Source organism: Biomphalaria glabrata, chromosome 1 (assembly GCF_947242115.1).
Source record: "Biomphalaria glabrata chromosome 1, xgBioGlab47.1, whole genome shotgun sequence".
Lineage (NCBI taxonomy): Eukaryota > Metazoa > Mollusca > Gastropoda > Planorbidae > Biomphalaria > Biomphalaria glabrata.
The window spans coordinates 63,215,146-63,222,684 of record NC_074711.1 but is presented as its reverse complement, the minus strand read 5'-3'; positions in this window follow the sequence as shown (position 1 = coordinate 63,222,684).

The window sequence follows — 7,539 nt, the reverse complement described above, 5'->3', positions numbered from 1 at the left end:
CACATTTGCATTTATTGTAAATTTTCACCTACAGCTACTCGTCCATCCCAGTGGCGCTACTGCCAATTGAGGGCTCTGGCCTGCTTTAGCACATCTTTCCATTCAGATCTCTCTTGATTCCGTGCCCGAATTAAGTTGTTGTAGATCTGCCTCTACGTCGTCAATCCATCGTATTCGTGGTCTGCCTTTGGATTGCTTGCCTTTTGGTTTTAGCCGGTTAACATTTTTTTTCTCCTCTGTTCTCTGACATTCTTTCAAGGTGACCTGCCCAGCGAAGTCTGTTCTTTTTTATTTCTGTCACTATAGGCGGATCTTCATAATACAAGTATTTTCCGTTCCCAAGTATTTAGTAGATTTTCGGTTGTCTTTGTCATAGTCTAGGTCTCACTGGCATACATGGTCTTATTTCTGTTAGGCTGGTTATTCCAGCTGGAGCTAGTGTCACATCATTCGCCTTGCTTTTTTTTTTCTCTGATGCTTTTCTTCTGCCAGCGCTGTTCTCATGTCCACTGCAATTTGTGTGACAGTTTTCACAGCACGATGCCCTGATGCTCTGTCATGTGCTTCCGTCTCCCAGGTGGCAGGGTCAATGGTGATCGAAGGCTTTCAGAAAAGCTTTGAGGGTGTCTCTGAAACGCTTTCTTTGCCCCCCTTGTGAGCGCTTCCCTTTCTTTCATTGATCATAAAAGGAGTCAAGTATGCGGAAGTCTTCCATTCTTCAGAATCAGTTATTTATTCTTGCCATTTGACATTCAGTATTTTTCTGAGACAGATCACGTAAAAGTGATTCAGTTGATTTGTGTGTTTGTTTTGCATGTTTTCTGTATACTGTCCTCGTTTCTGAGGCATAGAGCAATGTGGGAATGATGACAGATCGATAGCTTTGTACTCGTGGTAAAAACTTGCTTATATCAAACATAGGTTGCACTAGACTTAGCGATACGCAAGTCGATTTCATTATCGATGTTTCCGTTTCTGGAGAGTGTGCTGCTGTTTTTTCCTGTCCATTTATCTTAATGCTTGGATCCCTGTAGGCTTTACCTGGAGCAGGCAAATATAGGATTTCAATCTTGTGTGTGTGTCTATAGTGAGGCCAAAATATGAACATTCTCTTGAAAAATCACTGACGATGCTCTGCAGATCGAATTCGGAGCAAGCATTTAGGGCACAGTCGTCAGCAAATAGCAGGTCCCTGATTGTGGCTGATTTTGTTTTTGATTTCGCTTTGAGCCGCCTCGGGCTGTACAGACCTATACATTATATTTATTCCATTACTATCTATTTTTATGAATGCATCTGTCAACAAAACTTAGATTATGATACTGAAAAGCATGGATTCTAGGACACAACCCTGTTTTACCTCATTTGATACTGCAAAGGGCTCTGGTGCTTTTCCACTCTACTGAGTCTTCATGCCACAAATAGTCTCACCATGGTTATAAATGTTTGTGGACATCCGTACTTAGATATGATCTTCCATCGTCTTCTCTGCTAACAGTGTCGAATGCTTTTGTTAGGTCAACATATATTGAGAAGATGTCAACATTTTGTTCTTGGCATTTTTCCTAAAGCTGCCTTGACGCAAAGATCATGTCAATGGTTCCACGATACTTTCTGATAGTAGTGCATGGTCTAAATGATGCATGATCTGATTTAGTAGGATACTTGCAAGGATATCCCAGCAATAGAGGGAAGAGATATTCCTCTGTGTAACAACATCGGTGGCGGATGTACGTCCATGAAGTATGCATTCAATGTTGTCAATAGCCGGAAATAAACTAGGCCATGTAGTTTTGCAGTGGTATAGCCACTGCTGATAATTAGTATCCACAAATGACAGAAATCTTTCAGATCCAGAGTATAAATAGAAAATAGTTAAACACTTTTAGCACAATAGTTTCTGCAAATCTGCACCAAGTTGCAATTAGTTGTGAAGAATGTAAGCTGGACATCCAAACCAGCAAGCGGCTTCTTATGTTCAGTATGTTTTCAACTGTGAACACACATTCTTAAGTTGTTTTCGGTTGATGCCTTCAAAGTTCACATTGGTATTGTTTTCTGCAAACGCAGCACACTTGGATGGCAAGCTGTAGTCCTCAATCGTTTCTTTGTGTTGATAGAGTTTCCGATATTTCATTGACTCTGCTGTCCAGTGCAAGCAATCTTGCCTTTGTTCCAGTATCTCTACAAAGAACTGAACTACTACTAAGAATAGCTTCTATGTACCATGTTATTTTGTTGTTGTTTATTGCATCTGTTGCCATTCCAAAACAGCTAATGCCACTTAACTCATATAGTACTTTTGTCACAGTATGACAACCATAGACATTATTGATATTCTGTATTTGTTCTGGCATATACAATGTTCTTTGCAGTTTCCGAATCTTCAAACATCTTCCTTATTAAACTAGCAGCACAGTCCATCGACTAATAAGACTGTTATGTTTTGATAATATTGCTTCAGCAGCACAAACTTACATGTTTCGGTTGAAAAAAGTGGTAACTTTACAGAAAAAGCGCATGTTCTTATGTTAACCGTGTTCTTCGCTGTCAACGTGACTATCTAAATGAAGGCTTCCCTTGTTTGCAACCGACACGCACGAATCACAACAGGCTTAGCTTCATGGTGCTGTAAGCCCATCACCAAATCACGAATACATTTGATTTGAATTTTCATGACTCATTATTTAACTACCAGCACTAACGATAGCCGACATCGTGATATCACATTGTGAATACCAATTCGAATTATTTAACACAAACATAACAAAAGCGAACACGCAACGTTGATTGGGTGATGTTATGATGCAAGTGTATTTTATCATGCCACTCATTATATAGAGGTTATACAAATCTCACTAAACACGCGTCTTATGGTGAAACTTTAGATCCTTTGATCTTTCTATGTTAAGGGGGGGTAAGTTTTGTAAACCAGAAGATATTAAGTTGGGGCACCACTATTTGATTAATAGATTATATGCCATTGCAATACACATCGGTTAAAAAGCAAGGCATTTTCACACTATAGGCTAATGCCAGCCGGACGGAGGTCACGCCTCCTTTTGCCGGACGTCTGGTAATACTCTGTAAAAAGCTTTTCAGTTTTGTCATCTGCTAATCTGGCCGTGTTTAGCCTTTTTGAAGGTTAAGATTTCTGCGGAAGACTTTGTTTGTATCCGAAAAACGGCGAATATTAAGTTTTGTAATGATAAGACGCTGGTCTGTTCAACTCAGCAAGATTTGGTAACACAATATCCTGGCGATCAATTTGTCTGGTGATGACGTAGTCTATAAGGTGCCAATGTCTTGAGCGGGAATCCATCCAGGAAGTTCGCTTTCTCGTTGAGTGTCTGAATATTGTGTTTGATATGAGCAACTTGTGTTCAACACTGGTCTGGAGTAGTAATAGTCCGTTACTGATATAATAGGCCTAATAATCTTTATTGTCCGTATGGAAATTTGTCTTACAATTTGTGCATTACACCAAACAAAAAAACATTATAACTATAAGAAACCAAAGTGTACATTCACGCCAGACTCACTCATAATTTACATGTGACAAAGTTTATACCAGATTGTTCTTATTTAATGATTTGATTGCCAGGGGAACAAAAGAGTGTTTGTGTCTGTTTGTCTTTGCTATCGGTGTCTTGTATCTCTTTTGAGATGGTAAAATCACAAAATCCTGACACAAAGGGTGATTCTTTATTTCGAGGATCTTGTTAGCTTTTTTATAGATGTTTGTCTCAAACAACTGCCCAAATGGGGTTTGTTTTTTGCCAATGATTTTACCAGCAGCATTTAGGATTCTATAAAGTTTATTTTTAATGCTCAAATTGCCATACCAGGCAGTGATATTGAAACTTAAAATATTGCAGATATGAGCGTGATAAAACATAGCCAAGGCCTTTTCGCCAACATTAAACGATGACAGTTTTCTTAGTAATCGTAATCTTTGCTGCCCTTTTTTGCTGATATAATCAGTATTTGCCGTAAAATTTAGTTTATTGTCTAGGATAGTAGGCTACCAAGGTATTTAAAGGTTTGCACAATTTCAATAGTCTCTCCAGCTACAGAAACAATATCATTTTCCTTCTTTTCCCTACAAAAATCGATTATCATTTCTTTGGGTTTTTTTACATTTAATAATAAAAAATTATCTTTACAGTATTTTTCAATGTGTTCTATTTCTTTGAAATACTCATTTACATTTGAGCTCTCTGAGAGCAGGGCAGGAAGAGCCGCATCATCAGCGAATTTTGTGAAGGAGCAAAAAGGACTATCGGATTGAAAATCATTGATGTACAAAATGAACCACAATGGCGATGTCACAGCCCCTGTGTTAACTATACGTTTATTTGATATAACATTGTTTACCCTAACCCTCTGAGATCTCTGGGTCAAAAATTCATTAGCCCATAGTATTATGTATGGACTAATCTTCAATGCTTTCATCTTTTCAATGAGTAAATGAAGTTGTATAGTGTTAAAAGCTGATGAGAAATCAATAAAGAACAATCTTGCATAAGTGTTCGGTAAGTCCAGATGTTTGTAGACACAATTTAAAATATTTAGGATGGCATCGTCTACACCTTACCCTTTTGGTAAGCAAATTGTAAAGGGTCTAACTTATTACAAATATCATTCAGAAGAAACATTTAGACACAATGAAAGTAAGTGAAACAGGTCTATAGTCATTCATTTCCTTCGGTTTGGAAACCTTTGGCACAGGTACAATTATAGATGACTTCCACACAGGTGGTATCTCATGGTTTAGTAATGAAGTAGAAAAAATATCTTGGAAAGATTCTGGTAGTTGTACAGCACATTCTTTTAAGATTCGCCCTTTTATTCCATCAGACCCACCAGCTTTTATTGGGTTGACGTTTTTGAAAATGTTACAAACTTGCTCTTTAGTAATCGCTAATTCTAAACAGTTGTTAACATAGACATCCTCAAGTGCTTTGAGTCTTAGATAATTAAAATCTTTCGTGTCGAAGCGACAATAGAAATCATTTAACTCGTTGGCCAATGTTTTTTCGTCTCTTGTAGCAAGATTATTTTTAATTTTGACTTGTGCTCCTGTCATTTTGTTCATGATGCCGCACGCCTGTCTCATGTCACTTGTCTTAATTGAGTCTTTCAGCTTGGTGCGGTAGTTTCTCCTCCCTTCCTCAAGAACGACGTTGAGATTTCGTTGAACTATTTTTCTTGTCTGTCCATCGCCTCTCATATGACATATCCCGTATTCGCCTAAGAGTCCTTTCCAGATAGGATAGAGCCGACTCTTCCGTTGAAGTCGCCGAGATTATCGAGTATATCACGTATGGCGGAGTTAACTTCTTATCTTCTTATCTTATATAATACAGACGTTACTTCAAAAAAGAAGATGATTACGTCCTACGCGTCATGCATTTAGTCGTGCATATTAACCAATGACTTAAATTCTGCCAAGTCACTGGTTTTCCTGGCTAGCTCAGGCAACCCATTCCATGCTCTAATAGCACTAGGGAAGAAGGAGTATTTGTACAAATTTGTCCTAGCATATGGGACGAGGAATGTGCCTTCATAGAACTTCATTGGGCTATATGGGTTATCTTCGTGTAAGCTTTCTTTGCCAATTGTTGGTCTGAATACTGGTTCTTTTCCATTTTTCGCATTGAGATCTCCTATAACTATTTTGATGTCAAGCATTGTTGCCTCATCATAAATTATTTCCAACCCATCATAGAAGGCTTCTATTTCTATTGTATTATCATCTTCAGTGGGAGCATGAACGTTAATTAGTGATATGAAGAATTTTCCTCTCAAACGTAGCAAGCAGAGTCTGTCATATACAGTTTTAAATAACATTACCTACTATTTCCTTTTTAACAGCAAATCCTGTAGGCATACCTATAATTTCAGTTGTTAGTGCTTCCACGTGATATAATTTAGACAAATATTGTAAATTCAGCGTTGGAGCTGGCATAGGATTTCCTTGATTGAGAGCTGATCTCTATAACTGACTCTTACAATCCGTCTTAGCCATCTTTGTTGAGCCACAATTAGTCTTTTTCAATTTCGGCAGATAACTAGGTCTATTCACTGCACTTTATTAATGGAGCCCAGCCACTGGTAGAAATTTGTAACTTCTCTTGGCTACACTCTTGGAATCAGGTACCGGTAACTGTAGTTTGCTTTAGATTTTAAATCGAAAAGGGAAGTTTTATCGTCAAAATAATTTTTGGGGTGGTTTAAACTGTGGAGTTTTTTTTTTAAATTCAAAATCCCCATAGCTACGCTCATAGAATTTGATGACTGTAGTTTGCTTTAGAATAAAATTGAAGAGAGAGGTTTTCCACCTCAAAACTCTCTGTATGGGGGTATTTAAACTCAAAACCATCATCAAAATGTAATGAACACGAAAACACATAAAATTGTTTGTTTGTAAAATGTTTTACATGTTTCGGATGTTCCTTCAGAGTTGAAGATAATTACTTCCTAGTCCAAACCTCCCGCAGGACGACGGGGGATGGGAGCGGGCAGGGTTTGAACCCGGGACCATCGATACATCTGAACGACCAGGCAGTCAATTATAACCATGGGCGTAGCCAGGGGGTGGGTTCACTGGGTTGGGGCACTGGCGGACCCAGAACTTGGGGGGGGGCGATTTTTTTCCAAACCTTAACCCTAACGCCCAGTAAACCCTAACCCAATGTGGGAGCCAACATTGCTCTCCCAGACCTTCGACCGAAATTTGTTAATTTGTTTCGACTGAAAAAAGGGTGTGGGCGAACAGATAAACGTATATATATATATATATATAATAGCCCATGGGCGTAGCCAGGATTTTTTTTCGGGGAGGGTTTTGGGGTGGGGGATTTCCCCCCCCCCCCGACCTCCCCCCCCCCCCCCCCCCCCCGCGAAAAAAAAATATATGTGTGTGTGTGTGTACATAATTAATCTTTATTACATTCTGACCCTTTCGGAAGACGTTTATTGTAGACTCCCCGCCCTTGCTAGCAAGGGGGTCTGGGGGAGTTCGTAGCGCTCCCCCAGCGCGGGGCGAAGCCCCGCCTCCGAGCACTATTTCTGGTATTGAAAGCCAACAAAATGCATATTCTGAGGTATCTACAGTGCATTATCTTGCTATTAAAAAGTTTTATTTCAAAAACCTAATGTGCTATTCTTACTGACTTAGACCCTCTCGCGCCGTTCGGCGCATTTTCCGGCAAGCTGTTTCCGCAACTCTTATTTTGCGTAATTCATTTTGTCGGAAAACATGTCCCGCAAAACCTCATGCGACGCTCTGTCACAACCTTACTAAGGATTCGACTCCCAGTTCGGCATATGATTTCTTTGATTTAGACCCGATCTCTATGACTGACTCCTAAAATCTGTCTTAGCCATCTTTGTTGAGACACCTTTAATGATTTTCAATTTCGGCAGAAGACTATTCACACTTAATTAATGGAGCCCAAGCCACTGGTAGAAATTTGTAACCTTTCTTGACTACACTCTTGGAATTACATGCCTGTATTTCGCTTTAGATTTTAT